Source organism: Symphodus melops, assembly GCF_947650265.1.
Source record: "Symphodus melops genome assembly, chromosome: 9".
NCBI lineage: Eukaryota > Metazoa > Chordata > Actinopteri > Labriformes > Labridae > Symphodus > Symphodus melops.
The window spans coordinates 16,487,918-16,501,419 of NC_136699.1; the positions used below are offsets into that span (position 1 = coordinate 16,487,918).

The 13,502-nt window shown below is 42.0% G+C and overlaps 1 protein-coding gene across 4 annotated transcripts in view; it reads right to left on the reverse strand.

Moving 5' to 3' along the window:
* The window catches only part of nlgn3a (neuroligin 3a), a 126,396-nt gene extending 115,923 nt beyond the window's left edge, over window positions 1-10,473 (reverse strand). For all 4 annotated transcript variants that reach the window (XM_079351747.1, XM_079351749.1, XM_079351748.1 and 1 more), the window contains exon 1: window positions 10,078-10,473. The gene's annotated coding sequence lies outside the window, so the exon portion shown is untranslated. The remainder of the gene's footprint in view (window positions 1-10,077) is intronic.
* Window positions 10,474-13,502: the final 3,029 nt, after the last annotated feature.

The following is a 13,502-nucleotide window of genomic DNA, read 5'->3' on the forward strand; positions in this document are numbered from 1 at the left end:
CCCCGAGATACTGGAAGTCCTTCACTTGGAGCAAAGACTCATTCCCCACCTGGAGAAAGCAATCTGTTTTCCGGTGGGGAACCATGGCTTCGGACTTGGAGGTGCTCATCCCAGCCGCTTTGCACTCAGCTGTAAAGCTCCCCAGTGTCGGCTGGAGGTCCCAGCATGAGGAAGCCAACAAAACCACATTTTGTCTTGGAAAAAAAAAAGGTGCATGATGAACACATTTATAGGGTTGCTTTTGCAGGAGTAAATTCATTCAGTTTTACAGATGTACACAGATGAACATATACAGTGTAAGCCTGTCCGCCCTGGCTACGATGCACTTTCCACATTTTGCCTTTATAAAAAAAAAAAAAACATTTAAATAGACCTTTTAAAGTTTGAGCACACAAAGCACGTGCTACTACAATTAATTCTACTTTACTTTCTTGGAGCAGGACTTCTCTTCTCCACTGTAATCCATGAAAAATAGCGATTTGAAAGTATCCACACCGTCGTGAAATGCAGAAGAGATGTGTAACGACAGAATGTCCCCGTACACTCTGTATGCAGACAAACTCCACGCAGGAAATCCATATGTGATAGGTACAAAGAAACAGTTTTTCTGAGGAAGAGGAGAGCCGTCTGTGCTCAGGATTAAGTGCTTTAGATCTAATGATGAGAGAGGGCCTGTTTTTATTTGTTTTCAAACAGGCATTTTGCTCTTGATGGAATAGCGGCTGTGTTCTGTCTCCGGAGGCTACAAATGCTCATCAAAGCTCGGGCTTTGTCAAACAATCCATAAACTCTTAATGCCACATAGCATGAGATACTAGCTCTACAAGTTCGGAGAAAGAGAGAAAAATCAATGGGACAATTTATCCCAATTTAAAAAGTGATTATAGCACATAACATTTTATGTCATACACTTTTGGTGTTTGATTCAGAACCATTAAGGGACAGCTCATGTTTTTGAGAGCGAGCCCCTCTAGCTCTGAATTCCTCGGTGGGATTCTGGCTCTTCCCCTCAATATCTGCGGATACCAGAAGATTTGGTGGCTGTGGATGCTCGGGGCTGTAAATCTGGGCCAGGGGTTGTGTGGGATGCTCAGATAAATGGGTTGGGCTTTGTTTTATTGCAACACTGCATGTCTTAACTTTCTGTGTCTACCAGGGATTTAGAAAATTTGCTGCTGTCCTTGGGCCTCGCTTTGCAACAGCGGCTCTTAGTCGGGTTTGAGTCAGCCCTGGTGCCCCCAGATTACATAAATATCCTCTATGAACCATTCAACACTATATCCATGCTCTACTGTTTTGGTCTTATCTTTAGCAGCTTTTGTTTTTGTGCGGATAGGGGGTGCAAGTCTCGGATTAAAAGGGAAACTGAGGATCTTCCTTCAACCCATTTGGAAAAGTCCTTTCACTCTGTGCTGAACAAACAATGAGTAAACATTTCATCAGATGGTGGCTCTCTAGGCCTCCTCTCTAATGGGTTTGACTAAAAAGACCTTTCCATGTGATGCAGCTGTTTTCATTCGTGTGCATCAAAGCATCGGTATGAAGGCAAAGTGGGCCACCAAGACATAAAGCACAAACATCCCAGAGGAAATATGTCACATTTCCGTCGTCTTTTGTGATAAGGTTTCCTTATTGCTGCTTCTTAATGTCTCGAGCACAGAAGAAAAGAAAGGCAAAGATGAGGCTTAATAGGTCAACGCTGGAGTCCTTTTTTTAAACACTGATCATGGATCTGCGAGATAAATCACATGAGTATCATTAGAATCAACCCCGAGGAGTCTTTGGGTGCAGCTGTGAGTGTACACTGTACATTTGCTAATGACGCTCCTTTAGGTGGTTTCTTTCAACATTAATCCTGCGCCAATTGAGTGAAATTATGTGAGGCACTTTCAAAGTCCTCCTGAAATGTATTTTACAGTTCTGATCCTTTTACTGTGATATACGCAATCCTTTTTCCTTTGAAGTATTCAGTTCAGATTTAGGAGATGTGACTCAAGAAACATTTCAAATAATTTAAATTCAATGGTCTGTTTGGTAAATTTATTATTCTTTAGCTGCAACAGCGAATAAACACATTTGACATCCCATTAGTTAACACATATTACTCAGTGCCTGGCTCCCAAAAAAGCTTCAACACTAAAAGCTTATTGTTACGCTTTGCCTTAGAGTTAGGGCTTCAGTAGAATTGTAAATGCATGCAATGTGAGTGAAGCAGGTTTGGACTGAAAGAGAATGTGATTAAAGAGAATAAGAGATGAGAATGCCTGTAAATTCTGGGGTGTCAGAAAACGTTGAATCATTTAGTAATTTTCGACGTGGCAGAGAGATCTGCCTCAATCAAAAATCTTCACATAAAAGCAGGACAGCATATAAAAACTCTGGGATACAATTGAGCTGCATTTGTATTCTGCTTGTTGTTTGTGTACGGCTGGGAGAAAAACAGATATTAAAGCCGTGGTTGTCCAGAGCATGAATAAAACAAACTTGGCAGATTTTTTTTTTGTTTGACTGGCTTTCGCCCAGCCTAGAGCTCACTTGTCAAAAGGCTTATCCAGGCTTACCTTTCTCCAACGTAACCATTTTCCTCTTGTTTCTTTTCAATCTCACCCCTTCCTCTGTCCTTGCTCTTATCCTCTCTGATCCCCTCTCCATTCCTGCTACTCTCACAGACCCATTTCGATCCAACGGCATCATTTTACTCTTCAGCTTCAGGAACCCAACTGCCCACCACTATTATGTCATTCAACACCTGTACTTTAAGCAGGCTGAAGCTCACAGTGGGTGCAGGCGGAAAGGACCGAAAGGAAAGACTTTAACTCTGGAGTCTGTCAGCAAACATCTACCTTCCTGTTTTAGTGACTTCAGAGATAAGACTATTTAAAAGGACTCCATGGGGGGAATAGTCACTTTAAGCTGATTAAAATACAGAATATTAATAATCAGGGTTCAAATGTGTCCTACATAAATACAGAACTCTACAAATAATATGCGATTATGGATTTCGGAGGAAATAATTTGGGCAGTTTTTGCAAAACCCTCAAATCTGTGCTGCTTAAAGGATCAGAGAAGCGCCTCGAGGAACCCTCTAGTCTTATGTGTTCGCCCACATTATCAAAGTCCTCAGAAATAAACTTTTTTTTTTTCCGGGTTCAAACAGCGACAAGAAAAACCTCCAGCCCCTCTCTTCGTACTTCCTTTTTTTTTTCTCAAACCATTGTCATAGTGACCTACAGCCGCCAATTCATCAGAGCTGCCATCTTGGGAGAGATGGCGTCACGGTTATTTCTGTATGACCCAGATTTTCAGGTGTTTCTGGATCCGTATCAATGTAACGAGCGACAGAAAGTCAAAGACAATGTACTGGGTCAAATGTATTTTGTTTGGATTTTTAAGCTTACAAGGCACTGTCACAGAATATTTCAAATAGCCCATAAGCTTAATGTTATCTTGTTTAAGCTCTGACAGACATGCAAAGTTTGCATCTCGCCTTTTGAAACACAATTACATGGAAAATTCCTCAACTCTAATTTCCTTTCTTGGTAATTTTTGTCAGATTATGATCAAGTCAATTTCCTGGAGCTGGTTCTAACACAGAGTGATGGCTCGATGATGGTATCGTTGGAAGAAAGCTCTAATTGTGGAGGACGGCTACTTTTGGGAGGAATATGGGCACAGATGGGCCCTGAGCTTGATGGAGGAATTTCTCTGTCCTCAAAGGCTATGAGGAAGCAATGCCAAGCTGGCAAAGATATAAATAGACTGCAGTCAAGAGCGGGTCCACATGTAAGCACCAAAATAAACCAGTCCTAAAGCAGGTACCATCCTGTTAAGGTAGAGAGTTTACAATGTCATTAAGGCACATTTAAAAAGTGTCCATGCAGCAAACACTATAAAGACAGATTGATTAGATTCTGTTAATTATAGTTAACTAAACTATATATAGTTTATTTGTTTATTTATTTGTTTATTACTGTGGAGCTCAAACAGGGTAGAGCGGACATCTGTAAAAAGGCTTACACACATCCTCTAACACTCACTCTCGTACCTACAGGCAACTCAGACTCACCCTGATTTGCATGGGATGTGGAAGGAAGAAAATGTGAAGTTGGACGAGGAGACGAGAGAAAACGAGACGAGAGACAGAGTTACCACTGAAGAGAAGAACATTTCTGTTCTCCTGTTAAATAATCCTGCATAAAGTCACTGAAATCTCTGCAATCACACACAAATTACAAATTATGTTAAGTTTTTACAGTGAATTTTCCCAAAGTAAACTCATTTTAGGCCAAAAAAGGCTTAAAGGAAGAGGATTTATTTTCACTGTTTTGTATCCCTGGCATTAAAGAGAAGATTTTGGAACCGATTTAAAGAGATCAAATCCACGGAATGTATAAATGTGTAAACACAAAATATATCATGTGCTTTTATTTTTTGAAAAATATATGTGAGGGTGGTGCTGCAGAGGCAGAATTTGGCACCGGGCTGCGATATTTCAGAAAGGTTTTGCAAAAAGAATAAACACATTAAACACCTGGAAAAAATTAAGGCTTTTCTTTTGACTGTGTCAATTCCTGTGCTGAATAAAAATACTGTAATACAAATACTATTTATGTTGATCTCTGGTTGTTATTAGGAAAAGTAGTGGGTTAAAAAATAAAAACCTAAATAGGCGATACCTCAGTCGGCCAGAGCTTAGAATAACTAACATATGTGTACGATGACTGAACGTGCAAAAAGTCTGGGAGAGAAAGTAAATAAAAATTTTAAAAAAGTTAATAATATATGCCTCTTTGACTTGCCTCATGAAATGAAGGGAAAAGAAGCGGCATGACACACTAGCTAAACTCGATGTCAGGCCTGATTTTGTTTAAAGAACAGATGAGACGATAGTGTAAAACTGTCTTTTAAAGCTAGACTACAGAGGTCTATACGAGGCTACAATGAACGACCAATTGCATCTGAGTTTGTGTGTGTGTGTGTGTTTGAGTGGTAGAGAGAGGAAGGATCTCGATTAATCTCCAGCATTATGGCAGTCATTTCCACTCTCTTCATCACCAGCAGCATGTGCTCGATGAGATTTTAAATATTTAAATCTGTAATCTGTCAGCATTATGAGGTTAACACACACTCGCAACACTGGTGTCCTATCCGTCACCACGCTTTCCACTTCACACAGACCCACATACATCACAGGGGCCTGACATGGCCTTTTGTAGTTCTGGCTAGAAAAGACTCTGCGGCTGGTGTCTGTAATTTCTCAACAGGCGTCACGGACATGCTGCTGGACCCCAGAGAAAAATTAACGAAATGCGTGCAGCTCGAATAAAAAAAAGAAAAGAAAAAGCTGCGGATCTGTGCGGCGCAAGGAAGCCTCTAATTGTTTCCCTGGTGAATGCGACCCAGTGACTCTGGAGGAGTTCTTCCTTGTTCTTTTACTACGCGTAAACCAGCATTCATTATTGATTTGGTGGCACAGAGTCTAACACAACATGCTCTTATGAGTGGGCCCTAGTGATGTGTCAGTTTGCTTTGCTGCCTCGCTAATAAACAGCCTCGTTCACCTTTCTACAACAGTGTGTTCCTCAAACTCTGAATTAATAAGCAAGACGGAATAAATTGAATGGGATTAAAGCTTGAACGACAGTGACCCACACACTGTATGAATATTAGGTTGACGGAAGACACTCCAACGTAGCCCATTTAGCCAGCTCCATGTCATGTCTTCATACGACAGGCTTTTACTAAGCTCCTTAAGAGCCTGCCCCGGGGGATCTATGGGAGGCTGAAGGTACTGACTCAGGCCTTATCTCCACTAATTTACCCCATGAATTAGGCGGGCCCTTGCCTCTGTGTCCTGCCAGAGCCACACAATGCTCACTCCACGTTAAGAAAATGAGCAGAGAAAGGGGCTTAGTGATGGTTAAGTTGGATAAGAAGCGGTGGAAGTGACAAGGGAATAGCACACACACACACACACACACACACACACACACACACACACGGCTGCATCAACTTTACCTGAACAGTAACGTTCATCCTCAGGATTTAAAGTGTTGATTCCCCGTCATTTGTCTGTATATTCTCAGGGTGGATTAAGCAGAATAAAATGCAATTTGAATCATAAGGATTAAGGTGGAAAACAAACAGGCAGGGCCTCGCCCCTGTCGGACACAAAATGAGGACAGAGTGACTGCTTCTTTGTTCATTTCAAACTCTCCTTAAATTATTTTTGACGGATGGTTTGAAATTCAAATGAGCTGGCACGCTTCAGGCTTTTAGAGGGCGGACAGTGCAGGGCAACAGAAATCCATACATACACAGGAGATTAAGTTGCCAGTAATGTTTGTGGGAAGCATATAAAGTAGGAAAATACTACATTAGGAATGGGCAGCATGTGTTTAAAATGTTGCTCATTTCATGAATGTATATGTCGTTGTTTTACTTGTTTTAGTTGAAGGGCAGAGCTAAAAAAAAAAAAGACCTCCGACACAGTGGGTCATCGCTCCAGAATAAAAAGTTAAAAATCCAATAACGAGTGCAGTAATGATCTGCAAATAACAGAGGTCTTGTTGACGCCTTTATGTCGAGTTGTGGAGGTCATTCACGTCGTTCATATGTTCCGCATGAATGAACCAAACTGAGCTTCATCACAATCTGAGTTTATGTAAGTCATCAAGTACAGGCTTTGCATCCCAGCGCGCGCCTGTCTCCCTTTCATGACAGTCCCCCGACCCCCCCCCCCCCCACCCGTCTCCCCTCTCTCTCTCCCTCCCCGTCTCCCCTCTCTCTCTCTCTCTTTCCATGAGATGCATTTTTTAAAAGTCTCCTTTACAAAAGCGAAAGAAATCAAAAAATAGCTCCTCACTGCTGCTGCAGATTTGGTCACGTCCCCGATTCAGGCTGTGTAGGCCTCCTTCGAGTATTATCAAGTGTAAATTGTCTAATTAATAATTAAATAATAAGGAGATAACTTCTGGCAGACAGTGCATGGAGACATACTGCGTGACATCTGCTTTGTAGTTAGGATGGCGATGTCCAAAAGAATCTTGTTTACTAAGCAGACATTGGTCTTTGGCAGTAAAAACCTGTTAGTCAAGGGAGATGTTTTTGGGCCACGAACAATGTAAAATCTCTTTTTAATATGTTATGTGCAGCAGTCTTGAGGCGTATCTTTGTGCCTCAGGCCAAAAAGCATTTTGTTAGTCAAACAAAGACACTTTCATCGCTTCACAGATTTAACAAATACGTCTTGTTCATGATTAAAATCCAATGTGACACAAGTGTATCGAGTGAGTTGCAGCTCGGTTCGAGTAGTACTTCAAAAAGAAAACAATCAGGGTGTTTTGTTTTTTTTGAGATCCTGTCACAAGAGGTGTGATTTAATGATGATTAAAGCCTCCTGAGCAAATAAGAGGAGACAAGTTTATCCTCCTTCATTAGTCCCCCGTCCATCCATGTCTGTGGGTAGAGTGATTTTCAAAGCGCGTCAGTTGGCACGTCATATTACACTTTAACTTGGGTTTTAAATATGTTGCTGCTTCTCCACCGCTCTCTGTTGCTTTTGTGTAGTCCTGAAGACTGGATTCTTCCAACAGAAGAGGAGACACTGAAACTGCATTTGTATGGTGGCCACTTGTCTCAGCTATCAAAGCCAAAGCATTATTCTAGTTTGTCGGGTAAGTGTTGAAAACTAATCTGTACTAAATTCAAATTTTCAAATTGATTTTTCCGCTCGGTTACAATGACTTTGCAAAGTTTTTAAAACAGTGTTAAAACAACGACCGACTTTTCCAGGGCGGCAGGAGAGGCAGTGATAGGACACATTTTCAGAAGGTCGGGAGGGGGGGATGATTATTCAGCTCCTGTTCCTGCTGCTCCAAGACAACACGTCAAACAGGATAAAAAAAATGAGAAAAACACAAATAATCCTGGTGAAGGCCTAACAACACACATACTTTATACACGGGGAGGGAATGAGGGCTCACAAACCTCGGCCCATGAGTGTGGAAGCTATAACGAGAGTACGCGGAGGAGAATCTTGAGGGCTAAAGAACAAGAGGCCTCCCGGGCCAGAGACCAACGAGTGGCTCATCCATGTTAAGTCAGGCTGAGGAGGACTCAGGTGTATTCACTTACGGTCAGGAAGGAGCCTCGCTGACCTTTGCAGCAGACAGGGAGGCTCATGAAGCTTTTCTACAGCAGTCCTGAGACTCTCAGGGTAAACAAAACACTCAATACTGCACTTTGTGCCTGTGTGTTTAGATGCTGGCTCTGTCAGTAATCACATGTTAACCACTTCCTGATTCTCTCACCCTTCCAGGCTAATATGTCTAACAAATGAGCACATTGAGCGAGCAGAATTGTTGCTAATTTTTCCACGGACAATGCTCGCTTTTTTTTTTTTTTTTTTTCAAGCTGCCATGATTGTCACACAGTGTGAGCACAGCCAAGAAAAATTCAGGGGGAAAAAGGGTGAAGAATTGATATTGAAACAGCGGGGAACTTGAAAAAAACTGGTCTACTGCATGGACTTGAATACAAACACTACAGGGCCAGAGAGAAAATCCACAAGCAGCAGCAGGATGCATAATCCCTCATATGATACCAAATAGATACAAATGAAGGCAAAAGTCCTGCATATTAATGTAAAAGTCAAAATAGTGGAAGTTTTAAAGGTCTCTTTGTTGTTTGTATGCATGTAATGACCAATTAAAAGCTTGGAATGCAAACAAAAGAGCCTGAATCATCTCTTAAATTCTTAGCTTTCAGGGACACATGCAAACAATCTCCATGACAACTCCTGCTTGACGATTCCACTCCATCGTCCTTTCACTTTTTAAATTCTCTAACTTGATTATTCTCTTCGACATACTTGACTATTTTCCTCTTAGCTTCAACCATATACCCTGGAGTTTCAGCTAGTAGGACAGCAGGCATGTGAGGCCTGAGGAATCATTGTGGAGCTTTGAATTTAAGTACTATGCTCTGTGGTTCAGCAAGCAGTTTGTGCATGTGTGCTCTACCAGCTTTCAAAGGAATTATAAATCTGGAGAGAAAAGTCACGGTACAGAGTCAAAGATCAATCCTATTTTATTATGAAAAGAGGTGGAATTATGGGCTGCTAGATCAGGAAGAATGTCAGTGATGAGCAGGCATAAAAGTGATATAAAAGATCTTTGTCGAAGCTCACTGTGTCACTCCAAATGACAGGAAGCAAAATCCTTAATTAGCCAGACAGCTCTCATTGCTATAGCTACCCTCTCATTCTAATCAAACCAATTCATGTACAGAAGTTAAAATCCTACAAAAGAAGAAGCAACATGGGGATCCCCACATATGTAGATTATGCTGCTCCTCAGCACAACAGATGGTGGTGCACAGCCTCCTACAAAACTGGTGGCGGATCCCACTCGCACTGCACAACCTCTGATCTGATGTCATGCTGGGTGATTTCATTCACTATTTCTCCTTTTAATTTTCGTCAAACTTTGGAGCTTGCAATTTCATTGCTCAAAGCCCAGAGTCGCTGGAGTATTTGAATGTTGTTGTTTTTTTTGCAACAGGGAGAGAGAGAAATGGAGAAGAGGAGTGCGCGTCACTGCTCCATCGCGCACGCAAGACTCTGTCTTTATGGCCAAGTAACAAGTGCCCTGAACATTGAGTACATATTCAAAAGTATAACGTGATATAGATATGCGGTTTTGGTTTAAAAAAGGCACAGAGTTGAGCATCCAGACCCCTGCTTCAAATGCACACTTGAAAGCAGAGTCCGTCCAAGTCACATCATCCAAATGCGTTTTTTTTTTTTTTGGAAGTCTACGTGCTTCGTTCCGGTTTACTGCGTTACCTCGATTTAGCATCCCCAAATGCCTCTCTTGATCTTAACAGCCAACACACAAAAGTCGAATAATGTAAGTCCAAGTCCGCGATTTGCCCACTCCCCCTGCTGCATCCCTCTTAATTCACCCCCCCCCCCCCCCCCCCCCACCCCACACGCACAGTCACAGCCTGAAGATCCCCCCCTCCTCCCCCCCACCCCACACACAGCTGCTCATCAAGTATCATGAAATGACTCACCTGCCTTGTCGAGACGTAAATCCCCCCATGCCTTGCTTTGTGGGATTAAAAAAAGCCGGGGCAATGTTTCACTGTTGCGGGGTCTTCACTTGCATGCGGGTATGTCCAAATATCCGTCCAGTCTGCGCACTGCTTCTGTTTCCATTAATGACCTTCCCGTGAAGCGATAACAGCTGTTAGGATCCTTCCTCCGCTGTCATTTCAACATGTTTCTCCCATCTTCTTCTGCTTTTTTCTCCCCTTGTTCTTGTTTTCCTACAGCGGGATTCTCTCCTCCTGCTCCTGGCGCGTTTGGATGCCTCTGCCTCGACTCTCCGGCTCAACACGAGCTCTGCCGTGAGCGCGCGGCGCGGTCCCGGACTGGCTCACTCGGGAGCGCCGATTGGAGACGGAGAGGGGAGAGTTACTAAGGTAACCAAGGGCACACGCATCACACATGAAAAGGAGCGCGAGCAGGATTGATGCCCTCCAAGTCTGCTCTGCCCTTCTGCTCGGCCGTCTTTGACAGGTCATCAAAAATGGCCCTCCCCCCCCCATGTTTCACATAAGGGAAATTGTGACAAAGAGCAACAACAGCCTCCTATTAAAAGCATCAGTCATCCTGTAGGTCAGGTAAGTGCAGGAGCAATCTAAATTTTTCACATTCATTAAGTCTCCCCCTAAAATCAAGATAAATCCTGCTAATGATCAGCTATTCACAGCGATAACAAACTCTTGATGTTAATGAATGAAAACGAGGCAAAGTAAAAGTTAGCAAAAAGCTGAATAGGCTGATTAGAAGTATAATAAGCTGCACGGATGTGGTTGATTTTGCTTTCCTGACTCAGTGATTTAAAATGTCCGCTGTAGCTTTTATTTGATCTCCATGCTCATGTTAATAGCCAATAAAGTCACACAGAGAGGGGATGTGCTTAAAGATAGGGCTCCTTAAAAATATGTGCACATTAAATATGAAGGAAGGAAAAAAAAAAAAGGAGAACAGTCACATTTTTTTTTTCAAGATAAAAATCAATGTAAGACTAAAAGGTTCCATGACCGGCGGCTTCAATGTTGTCAAAATTGCTTGATTTCAATGCTGTTCACTTTCAGCAGCACCTATTCACTCAAAGTGAATGTGCTCGTGTTGTCAAAACCACAGACGTGTCCCAGACACCGAGATATGACCAGGCATTTAAGGACCGAGGCCGAGGAAAGACCAAGCCCATAAATATAAATGAAAATCATCATCTTGTATGCAGCGGGCGTGTCACTCACTTAGACGTGACACCAGGAAGGTTGCCGCTGTAACAAAGGGATGAAAATACAATTATAAAAGCACCAAAGTTAGAGTCTGTCAGTGGTGGTCTTGATTTTAAATCCGGAGTCTACACGTGCAGAGACTGAGATGGGACGGAGTAAACAAACAGACCAAGACTGATTTCAAGCACAACACCAGCATGTGCTGTCTGTATTTTTTTTTTTTTTAGCTTCACACACTTCTATTTTAGAGATGGGCCAGTGGATAGAGTCAGAAATCAGGGAGAGAGAGAGATTGGGGGGATGACATGCAGGAATGGAGCTACAGGTTAGATTTGAACCCTGCACCTGTTTGGACGACTGCACATGGCCGTGTGCACTAACCTTCTGTGCAGCCGTGCTGGCACTCCGTCATCTCCGTATTTTAAGAAGGAAAATTGAGGACCATATTTATTTTTTAATCTGACTTCAATTTGAGAGTTCAGTTATTATAAGAGCGTTCTTCCTGCTGATGTTTTATCACTTCATGTTTGAATGACTTTTAATGATCTGTTTCTTATATTTTGTTGTCAAACTGTTTTCAGTTGTGTAGTAAAATGTGTTTGTCTTTTCTGTCCTAATGTTCTTTACTCTGCAGGCTCCTTTTTTAAGGTGCTCTTTAAGTGAAGCTGTTTCTGATTCATTAAAATGTATGATGACGTTACTTAATTACCCAACGTTCTGTAAGACCAAACTTTGGAGCTGACTGGGAACAATATCTGAGAGGTTTGCAGCAAAACAGCCTCAACTCAAAGCGTCTTTGTATCTTTCATTTTTCTGATAGGTTTCCAATAATCACAGCTGAAACTGCTTTCTTTCTCTCAAGTGTTCGGATTTACTGTGTGTTTATTGGAAAAAAAATCTGGAGAGTTCGCCATCTGAGTCAGCGTGATTTTAGACACGCAGTCACAACATGATGCTACGGAACACTTTATCCGTCCTCATGCAGTAAAAGTCTGCTCTGCTTCATTGTTGACCTTTTCAAATCCGGGTTGCATCTCTTCTCCTTGGCCTTTAAATCCAATTGTGATCAATATTGCATCATCACTACTTTGACTTTCCAAGTCACTCCAAAATTGTCCTCTGCTCGTACGCTGACTGAGTTTTCTGAAGCTGTGAAAACTTTATGCTTAACTCTGTCGTCCTGAACAAAGCTGACAACACATTTCGACCCATTGAGGCCGAGGTATATTTACGATGCGTTACATCATTTTGATGCAGTCAAATGAAGCTCAGGCTATTACTGCGTTCCATTTGTTAGCGGAAGTCAGAAACTCACAGTTGCCTGAGGCCCCCCTGAAGTGGGAATCTGACTCAGAAACTCAGAGAACATTTGAGCTAAAATCCAACATGGCTGCATGACGTGCATCAACTGTAACATATCAGATGTATTTTGTGCACAAACTATCATGCAGTTTGCTGTTATGGTGTTGTATCAGTTAACACAACAAAAAGGTACTCCTGGACGTGTCCATGTTGCTTGTCCGACTCGCAACTGGAACACGGTCCACCCGGGTGTGACGTCATTCCCAGCTCCAAGATCCAAGTCCCGAGGTAAGTGGAACGCAGCTAATCGCCATCAGCTACCCCGAGGTTAACTGGTGCAGATTTAGCTGTGAAATAAAACTGATAGTTGGACTTATTTTGGATTCAGCAGGGACAGAACATTAAGAAAAGCAGTTAGACGTATAGCCCCCAGCCCTTTATATACTCATTACCGTACTGAACTAAGTCATTGCACACGACATATTCGTGTCATATTATGAAAGTCTAATTTCTTTGTAGATCAAGCAAAAATAGTTCTTGTCTTTACACTACAATCAGCTAAGATTGCTGAAGAATTATTATTATTTTTTTACAAAGTAAAAATTGTTTCGCGTTTAATCACAACTCACGCAGCATACTTTAATGCAGCTCAAAAAAGCAGCATTAATATAATGCCTCTATACACCATTTCTAATGCAGTAATAACTGTTTTGGTCGTTCAGTAGGCTGCAATACAGAAGCGCTTAGAACTCTCAAGTTGTACTTCACGATCGACATTGTAAAATGTAGTGCATGAATGATAATGGCTGTTCATTATGTGTGTAGTGACTGCGTAATTATACAGAGTAATGCTAACAAATGTCACAACTGAAGAGTAAGAGCAG